Here is an 11,380-nt window from a genome sequence, read left to right on the forward strand (position 1 = left end):
GCCGTCACGTAGAGATCATCCTCCATGAGTTCACTGAGGGGTCTAATATCTTGTCCAAGTAAGTATCTATCTTTCCAAGCACTGTCTATTATGCTCACATTGGCCCCAGAGTCTAAAAGAGCCGTAATGGCGTAACCGTTCATGCTACATCTCAATAGCGACTTTCGGCCAATTAGCGGAGCTATCTTTTTGATTGGGTGTTGTTCGTTATTTTTCTGCGTGTTGATAGGTGTATGACCAGTGATTTGTCTTGCTGCTGCAACCTCCTGGGGGTGGGACTTGTCCTTTGGGTCGGTCAGTGGTCGTCCCGTTGCCCTGACCGGTGCCCGTTTCCCGCCTGATTCTGTTTTTTCAAGCAGCCTACAGCACGATGACCCTCCTCCCCACAGAAAAAGCAGTGGCTACAGTTTGGTTGAGCCTGAGCTATGCATTGTGGGCACCCATATGGTCTCCTGGTCTTCTTCTCTGGTCTGGTTTTGTCAGAGCAACACTGGTGGGTGGTTTGATGTCGCCCCTCAGGCACCTGGGTCGTTGTTGATAGCTGTTTCAGTGTTTCCATTGCCTGTGTTAAAGCCTCAACCTGAGCACTCAATCTCTGGATGACATCATCCTTACTTTTGATTTTAGTCTCTCCCACACTGCTGAGTATCTCTTCAGGTTCAGCGAGTATGCTGTGTGCTTGAGTTAACTTGAGGTTGGAACTGCGTCCCAGTCTGCGCTTTCTTTCACTTTCTACCATCGTAGTCTTGATAACCTGCCTTAACAGAGCTTCATCAGACACAGTGGGGTCAGAGAGCAGTGGTTTCAGCTCCCGTCTGACATCCTCATGTGTCTCTCCCATGCCTCGATAGACTGCATTCAAAAACACACCCTGCAGTGTAGATGCATCATCCTTAATAAGTGTATTTGCCTGCCTGGAGGTGAACATTATTTTTTGTTTCAGTCCTATCATGCGGTATAGGAATTGCTCTGGAGCTTCCTTTTCATGCTGTCTAGCACACATCAATTCCTGGAAGAGCTCTGTGCTGCTCTTCTCACCAAAGTGGGACTGCAGGAAAATGTTCAGCTCGGTGACTATAAGATCTTCCTTGTTTGTCAGCATGTCTTTAATGTTTCCACCCTTTACTATGCGTAACACCGCTCTAATGATCTTGTCGTCAGTGTGTTGCTCTCTGCAGCCTTCCTCAATCTGTTTACATAAGCTGTTAAAGCTAATGTCTGATGAATTGTCAGTTATCTGCCCTCCATGAATCTTAAACTCCCTTCTATGCAGAAGGGAAAGATCTTTAAGGGAAATCATGCTCTCTCGGGTGAGATTAGAGAGTCCTTCTGTAAATGTAGGTGGTGAGTTAGGTGTATGCTGCTTACTGGGTTGGCTAGAGTGAGGTTGCGGTGTATCTGAACTAGGTGTGATGACACTGTGTTGAAGTTTGTTTTGCACCTCCTCTAAGCCCCTTAACAGTTTATGTATGTCTGTGTCATGAATGCCAGTCTCAGTTGGATGGTCTAATGGCTCAAGTTGTTGATTAGCGTTAACAGTAGAAAATAACATCATGGGTGACTTAACAGAAGTATCAATTTCACCCTCTTTTGAACACACTGTACCACTGCTACGGTTTGCAATAATCAAATCAACAGTATCTTGTAGACACAACAACATTGACATTCCCTCATCTTCTAGGTTTAGTAGAGTCATACTGTTCATATTTGCAGCAATATACTCAACACAGCCCTCCTCGTCGTCCCTGTTAAGCTCTGATGAGTCAAGTCCTTCCACTGGATCGAGGTGTGTGGCAACTTCATACGCTTCATCTGCTGTTAGCTGAAGAAGTCCTTTCTTGATGGACCAGCTTAGTCTCTTCCTCTCGTTGTTAGCCATCCTGTGTGTTGTGGGCAACTGTGGCAAACAGTTCTGCACTCCTAGGCGTAGATCCCCTTTAATCTGGTCTCTCTACCTCTTGAGTCGTTAACTGGAAGCACCTCCACTCCGGCAACACGTCGTCAGTCTGGTCCTTTAGGTCCAATATCACTGGATCAGCATATGGTCGTCTCAAACGATGCTAATCCCGGACGAGCCCCCAAGAATCTGTAACAGGCCCCGCTATGCAGGAGGCGATGACAGATAGTATTCCTGCAAAACAGGAGAAATGATGAACAACGAAATCCTTAGCTGCTTGTTTGGCGGGTCTTGCCAGAATTTATTATTCATTTGGCACACACACAATTGTTAATGTCCTTAACCATTTGACACAACACACACACAATTGTTAATGCCCTTTTCTGTCTTCAATATAAACACTTGTCCATATTAGGGATGTAACGATATACCGAATATCGCGGTATCGCGGTAAATAAACTTCCCAATACTGTCGTGAGACTGACAAAATCTACCGCGATTTAAAAAAAAAAAGAATAAAAAAATAAAAATTTAAACCTCTATTTAACCAGGTGGTCCCATTGAGATCATCGATCTCTTTTTCAAGAGAGACCTGTCTAACATGGCAGCAAGTAGGTTACAACATGAAAATAAAACAACAGATAACACAAAATGACATCGTATTTACAGGGCTACATTTACACACCTAGAGACATTGACAAGTACCAACCATATATTTATATCTCGCCATGTCAATAAGCCTGGCGTTAGACTTTTTCGCTGTCCGTCATTTCGACAGACAGGATCGTAAAATATCCGTCATAATCCCTTATTACCCGTCGGGTCTGAAAAGTTCACAATAGAGCATGCTCGTGAACTGTCAACGGCGGTGTTATGCCGTGTGTGCATGCACCTCGCGGGACGCGCACAGCGTAAAGCAAGACCTCCCAGACATGTATTGATCTGTACGGCAAAGTACGGTTTGGAAACTATATCATTTCCTTTTGGAGGGCATGCATAACACAGCATAATACCAGAGCCTGGCTGCGGGGAAACGTTGGCGCTGTTCCGAGTTTGTTCTAATCTGTCAAAATGACAGACTGCTTTCAGATTTTTCCTTCATTGTTAAATAAAATATTCGGTTAACGCGACCACTGGTGTCCCAGCAACATCAGTACCGAGAGCGAGAGAGTTTTTTCCACAGCAGGGGATATTGTAAATGCCCAAACATCCCAGCTTATAAATACCTGGAAATGTGGACATTCTCATATGCCTAAAAACCTGTCTGATTATGCTGAGTTTGAGTTGAGTTACTTGAAAAACTAAAGTGAAACTTGATTTATTTTATTGCAGGGTCTGATTATTAAATGTCCTTGTTTATTTGTGAGATGCAGTGGCATAAAGAAAATGCTTACTTTGTTTGGTAGTACTAGTAGGTACAAACACACTGGTTTTCTTGTTCCAGTCTGTTACTGTCACTTTGTTTTTGAGACTTTAAAATACTGCTATCCTACAAAAATGCTGTAAAAATCAGATTTATTATGTAATAAAAAAATATTTTCCGAGTAAAAAATTTTTTTATTGAAAAAAAAAAAATCAGAATTTTTTTCTTCTTCCCTTTATTAGTCAATATCGCGATAAATACCGTACCGTGGACTTGTTATCGCGATATTATCGTACCGTGAGTTTTTGGTATCGTTACATCCCTAGTCCATATATATTCATGTCTTCAATATATTTGAAATAAACACCATGACTTAAAATAAGAATTTCTCTATTCAGATATTGATTTTGTAATCAAACCCTTTTAAATACCTTCCCAGGTAAAGCATCAGAATCTAATCTGTGCTAGCATCAACATCCCACAAGCATTTATGTATTAACTCTGACCATAGAACACATACAGATAATACAAAACACACACACAAAATACTTAGGATATAAACCCAGAAAATATGTAAGTACAAAATGTACAGGAGCTGTAAACAATTACATGTACTTGCATTCACTTTGATCAAAGAGCTTATGCTACATTAAAATAGCGACCGCCATTACACGCGCACCCAGCAACCACGAGACAGTCTCCAACGCAGATTTGAAGACTATAAACAACGTCCAAAAACCACTTCAAGAACTAGGACATCGTGACACAACACTACCGTGGATATTTATAACACTTGTGACAATATGTATACAAAACTGACCTGCAAAACAGGAGAAATTATGAACAACGAAATCCTTAGCTGCTCGTTTGGCGGGTCTTGCCAGAATGGCAAGCCAACGGCAGCACCGTCTCCACATCAGTCCGTTTACGGCAGGCACAAATCACAACAAACCCCTTTACGGCAGTGTTACCCTGCAATCTACTGCCCCCTGCTGTCCATTGTTAAACAGGTTTCTAAAATGATATTAAATATAAACATAACATTGTGATCACACACTTTGTGTGGGTCACACATTCACTGAACACGAGAAATTACAATCCTGCCGTCCTTTCTACTGTAGTGTCATGATGAGGTTCAGGTAAAGCACAGTTAATGTATAATATTATTGAGGGAGAATTGTCCGGATACCCAGGCCAGGCGACGCCTACTAGCTGGATTGCCCCAGTATGTAAATATCTTCACATGTTCCACAACTTTATAAAACTCCAATTCTAAATCACTGGAATAATGTCTTAAAGCTTTGGTTAAATGGGTTGTACATTTACCAAAAATACAGACGGAAATATTTGAACAACAAGTTAGTAAACCGGATGTATGAACCATTCAACTTTATTGTCTTTTACCTTCCTAAATCTATTTTCTTGGAATCACAAATAATTCAGGGATTTTCTTCTTCAACATCCCTGGCCCCTGGGGTCTCACCGCCCTGATGTGGTTCTGATGCTGTTCTGATGCTTTTATTGGACGACACAGCGCTGCCAGCCTGCAGCTGTTGACCGAGTGGAGCGGGGGGAGGGACAGGATGTTCCAGAGCGTCCCCGAGATCCGCCCCGTCTCAGCGGCCCTCTGCCTGTTTGTTTTTCTGTATGAGAGCGGCCATTCGCCCCCTCTCCCCATCTCTTTGCCTCAGCAGGAATGTAAACACATGGAGGATGGATGAGCATGTTCTGTATGTGCATACATGCATTTGTTACATGTACAAACAAGTGTAAAGTTTGTGCAAGATGTCGAAAAAGGGAACATTTAACAAATGATTATGAATTTCTTGAGATGCTGCGGCACCTGGGTGAGAGTTAATCCAACGATACTGATTATCAGTGTTGCAAGAAGTACTTAGATTGTTTACTTAGGTAAAAGTACAAATACTATGGTCATAGAATACTCCATAACAAGTAAAAGTCCTGATTTTAAAATGTTACTTATAGGTAAAAGCACAAAAGTATAGGATCGAAATATTCTTAAAGAACAAAAAGTACTTATTGTGCACAATGGCCCATTTCAGAATCAAAGCTAAATGTACTTCAAGTCTCAAAAGTAAAAGTATTCTTTATTATATCAAAATTGTTATTATTTCATCGTGTTTTATACATGTAAGAGCATTGTAGTTTTCAATATGGACCAAATGTAGATACTTGACATTTCGATTTAGTAGTACAGTACTGCATTATACCGTATCAGCCTGTGTTTATATCATAGACTGTATATATAAAGGTTTATATGCATGAAGCAACAGTGTGTTAAAATACATGAATTGGAGTATAGTTAAAAGCACAAAAGCATAAAAAGTACTTTTTATAATATATATTTTTATTATAATAATAATTCCTTACATTTATCATAGCACTTTTCCAGATGCTCAAAGCGCTTTACACACATATCATACATGTAATGGTTATTACTGTGGACAATACCCAAAGGAGCAAGTTCAGGTGAAGTGTCTTGCCCAATGACACAACGGCTTTACAGACGGCGGTGGGAGCAGGTTTCGATCTGGAGTTCCCCAACACCCCCCTTGATCTGATGATCAGATGCACAGACCACTGCGCCACCTGCCCTGAGAACTAGAACATCATGCCTTATGCTTGACTACATTGTTGCACACTTGCACATAAAAAGGACTTTAATGCATGCATAAGTTAAAAACGTTGTTTGTTCGTTTCGCTCTGAAATGCAGAAACCGGAGTACATCACTGCAACCTGGCTGCATACTCTCGGCACTGTCTAATGGGTGATGCCTTAACCTCTTCTGCGTTTCACCTGTAGGACCCCTGAGCTGCCCTCTGTGCCTGTGTGAGCTTTACTCCTTGTGAATATAACTTAACCTTATAAATATTAAAGGTGGCTTTTGTAATACAATACAGTTTTATGTCCATTACCAGGCCAAATATTACTGTCGGAAAGTTAATTACTTTCCACCACTGCTGATAATATGTCACAGTAATTATTTTATAGTAACAGACCATGAAACATTACTCAACTTAACTGTCCTGTTTTCACACATATGATGGGTGAGAATGATCTGTGTGGCATTTCCAGCTTAACACCTTTCTCTCCTAATTGCCTCTTTTTCCCAGAAAGATTTGTTCTCTTCGGAAAAATGCTCGAAGCTCAATCTCCCAAACACGGCAGAGACCCAAACAGATTACACTGCAACCTGTTTAACTTCCACATAGCACCTGTCCTGTCCACTTAATACTTTCTAACCCATTTGGAAAAGATTGTAAACAGTTTCAGCTCTATGTTTACCTCACATGAACACCACCCCCTACGTTAGCTAAGACCCGTACTGAGGGGGGCCGTGCAGCAAGGAGATTGACACGCAGGCATGTTAATGTGGCTGACCTTTTCTCAACCTTTTCTAGAAATTCACTCCCTGAATAACTGGACATTTGTGTGGTCTGAGGTGAAATTTATGAAGCACAAGTGGTCAATTTGGCTTGCGGGGATATACAAAAACGATACTTATATTTCAACTGTATGAGCATTTTCACCCAATGTTGAAAGGGCAGTATAACCTGACCTTCACAGGCGATATCGGAAGTCTGTACCATCATTAAAACAACTTTATTAATCTAGGAACTCTTGGCCTTTTTTGGCTCTGACATTTAAAAAATATACAGATTGAATATGCACTGACATTAATTAATCCACTTACATTAACCCCCAAAAGACTAGAGTGCAATGCTACCAGAAGATAAGTGGTATTTCTAAAGTGTTGAGAAACTAGCTGGATAACTTTAGAGCTCATATATCCATCTATAATTGGAAACAAAACATGTATAATCCTCCTGTGTGGCTTGTCAAAAGATGTTCTGGGAAACAGTAGTTAATCAAGCTGGATGACATAACACTACTGTCAGTGAGTGACCCCTAGAATTCTCTGAATATCCTAAATGATATATAACAAAGTGAAACCATCTGAAAACTGAAGATTAAGGGGCGCTATTTAGCATTAGCACACTTGGACACTTCAATTCAGTTCATTCCAAGTATCATTATTCATTCTGGGCTTTTGTAAATGGATTTAATGGGAGTTGGATGTCGCTCACCTGGCAGTTTGCCAGTATTAAAGGTTACGTCGGGATCATTAACAGTGTTCGTCTTTGGCGCCAATGTTGTTATATTTGCACCCAAGAGACTATTCCTCCTGGACCCATCTTTTTTTATAAATGTTCACATTATAATTTGTGTCATTTGGATTGTCTACTGTATCTATTTTGTAATCCATACAAACAATAATAATAATAATTCATTTATTTTATATAGGCGCCTTTCAAGGCTCTCAAGGTCGCCATATAAACACACAAAAAACAAAATACACAATACATAACACCAGCAGAAGAAACATAAACAAGACAAGGCAGTATATAAAAAGAAAACGACATCAATTGCATGTCTGTCCGTCCTAGGAGAGGTATTCCTTTTTGGAGGGGTTTCTTTGGGAGTTTGTGAGGGTCTAAGGACTGAGTGTGTCATATGCTGTACACCCTGTAAACACACACACGTGTAGTTTGTGCCATTGGGTTACATTTTGATTGACTTATGACATATCAAAATCAAGATTGATTGATTATCAAAATGTTATTCCCTGGGAGAGAGTTAACCCCAACCCTTACCCTAACCCTAACTCACCTATGTACATACTGTAGTTCCCTCAACATTCCCCTAGTGCTAGCGTCTAACCCTTCTTTTGGTTTTGCAGCCCTCAACAGTACAGTTCAATGCACTCATGGACCATGTTTTCAGCCACACACAAAAAAAAAAGGAATTAATATTGATGGCTTCTAAGAGCATTTAAGACTGCGTATGATTTAACTAACCATGTAGGTTTACAAAAAAAAATCAATCAGTCATATGCTCCTCTTTCTACAACAAGGACATAAAAGGAACTTTAGTTCTGGGTTCTTGTTTTGCTCTGTTGCCTGGTTCGTGTGTTTATCTCTGGTAACAATCACGTATATACATCCTCACCCAGATATCATTAGATAATACTTGAGAATTAAATGCTGTATGGCATTAAATAAATGATGTGGGATTAGTTTTTCTTCTTGTGCTACTCATGTAGTAAATAATCTAGATGTAAAACAGGTCAAGTGTGCATTTCATTTATACTGTATAAGGTAAAAAGACACCTTACTATAAGTATAGATTAATGTCTCAGAATTGTATGAGACTGCGCAGTTAAAATGTTATGTAAATCAAATATGTCCTTCTGTCAGACAAAACAAAGGATCTTTTTACAAACATTACTAGTGGTAGGCCTACTGTATTTCTTTACTTTAATTTGAGTAATAAAATAAATCTACAATGTAGCTGATTGAACATTAAAAATGAAAATGAATTATTTTGTCCAGTACATCTTATCCAAACCAGATGAACATCTTAGTGGCACCTAGTCACTGATAAGGTCTGCCCCTGGGGGGCGCAGAGGCATGCCAGGGGGGGCGCGAGAGACCAGGAGGAAAAATGGTTATAAAAATCAAATTAAAAAAGATAAAAAAGAAAAAATCATAAATTGAAAAATTATTTATTCATAAATAATATGATGCAGTACTGTTATGTCTGTGTTTCATTAAAGCTGGGCTCTGTGTGTGTGTGTGTGTGTGTGTGTGTGTGTGTGTGTGTGTGTGTGTGTGTGTGTGTGTGTGTGTTTGTGTGTGTGTGTGTGTGTGTGTGTGTGTGTGTGTGTGTGTGTGTGTGTGTGTGTGTGTGTGTGTGTGTGTGTGTGTGTGTGTGTGTGTCTGTGTGTGTGTGTGTGTGTGTGTGTGTGTCTGTGTGTGTGTGTGTGTGTGTGTGTGTGTGTGTGTGTGTGTGTGTGTGTGTGTGTGTGTGTGTGTGTGTGTGTGTGTGTGTGTGTGTGTGTGTGTGTGTGTGTGTGTGTGTGTAACGAACCATTTTGTGTGCGCGAGAGAGAGAGAGCGCACCGGTACCGGAGATCGTTGTTGCTAGCTTCTGGTGCTAGCGAGCTACGCTAATGGATATAAGGAGTTTTTTCAACAACAAGGTGGAGGAGAGTCCTCTCCTGTCAAACTGAGAGGCTCAGTGAACTAAAGGACTCTCTCAGTGTTTAGATAGTTAACTTTAGTCTAAGTTATCTCAGTGGGTCTCAAACGTTTTGGTCACGATTAATGTAAACAATTATTTCCGAGGCACATGTTTAAATGATCGTTATAGTTATAAAAAAATAAGAGTAGTAAATGAAAAACAGGTAAGAAATACTATATGACAGTAAAACAAGAATAACGTTTAAAAGGGTGATTTGTAAAATATCCATAAAGAAAAAGTAAATCTGTTTACAGTTCTGTTTCAAATGGGTGTTGAGAGATGTATCCATAGATCTCTTCATTTTGCTCTCAAAGTGCACCAGATTGATGCATTTAACTTCAATATTTAAAAATAAATCTTCCCGGACGAGCTTGCCCCCGGACCCCCCTATGTGAGGTCCACACACCACCTATAAAAATAGCACTTTACCCCTGCTTACCCCTATATGCCGTGAGCTGATTATCCAGCCTTCATTGTAACAGTCGCGGGTACACTGTGTATTTGCGTGGGGATTGTTGCAGTAGAATGTTCCACTGTAGCGACCGGTACATTAATGGGAAACCCTAAATGTTTGAGCACCCTCTATGAAACGTCAAGCTACCCCACAGCACCCCAAAACAAATCTCTGGCACCGCCACTGAGCCTGACTATTTATGTTGGGGGGGCCCGACTTTTTCTTTCTCCAAATGGGGGGCCTGACAGAAAAAGTTTGAGAACCACTGGGTTAATGTGTCAATTGCAACCATTGCACAGTGGAATCTAATTCTCTAGCCAAAACTATACAATCGTAATAAAATCAGATCTTAATTATCTAATTTAGTTGCTGTGAAATAACACAACACTATGCATTCATCCAAAAACCATATACTGTATTATTTATATTTTCTTATAAAAAGAATTGCTGTTGCTATCATAGCCCTTCCCAAAGATACAACTTGTGTCAAAATGCTGATGTGACTTATGAATTCCTTTTACTATACGATTTATTGTAAAGGTATAAAATGTCTGATTCATTATAAACTTAGCATTTCAAAGCAGTGGGCTTTACAAACAATCTCTTAGTTATGTTAGTACTAAAGAGTGTATATGAAAGTATTTTAAAAGCTGATGGAAAAACTCTGAGTGTAAAACTAATTTGAAACGACATTACTTTTTTGCTACTCAAGCTAATTATTAACATATAATCAACATCTTATATATTTTATTAATATTTCATGAAACTGTATCATTTCATTTAACTTGAATTGCTAAAATGTTAGCAAACAGGTGCTAAACTGTTAGCACACAGCTTGCTGTGGTATTTTTACATCCAGCTGTTTGCTAACAGTTTAGCAAGACCTGTTTGCTAACATTTGAGCTACATTAGCAATCTTGTAGTTTATGTCCACTATGTCCAATTTGCCTTGTTTGAGTCTCCAACAATTCTTATGAGAAATATACTGTATGTCTTTTGAGTTAAGTTAAATTCTTCCCTCTGAGCTAGTAAGTTGCTACGTATCTTTTTACTGTTTACTGCTGAGTAGGTGATATACAGTGGATTTCTAGGGACATTATCTACTGACAACTGTTGCGTCTAGAAACAAGCGGTAAGACAAACCCAAAACAGTGATATTAAATCTGCTAAAACACTCTACAGAGCTGAGAGGAACTGCAGATCTGGTTAGATCTGTTATTGTCTTCGCTATAGGGCTAGCGCTATTGTCTGTAGCTCTCAAGATGACTGTTCAAATGCATCGACTTCCAATCACCTATGATTGAGCTGTTAGCTTCTTTGTTTCCCATCTATAATCTGATGAATAAGATACTGATCAATATAACTTTAACCAACAGAGCAAGAACTTAGGGGGAGGCTTTGACCAGCAAAACCATTATGTCAGTATCAATTGGGTACACTCGTATTCTTACATTATCTCCACGACAGCCTTTTCAGCCGCTTTCCTTTCTGTCTAGTTCCAAAGGGGAATCCATACACCCTGAGGCCATATCTTCCTCAAACTACTTTACTGCCCTTCAA

This window comes from Notothenia rossii (assembly GCF_949606895.1).
Source record: "Notothenia rossii genome assembly, chromosome: 11".
NCBI classification, from domain to species: Eukaryota; Metazoa; Chordata; class Actinopteri; order Perciformes; family Nototheniidae; genus Notothenia; species Notothenia rossii.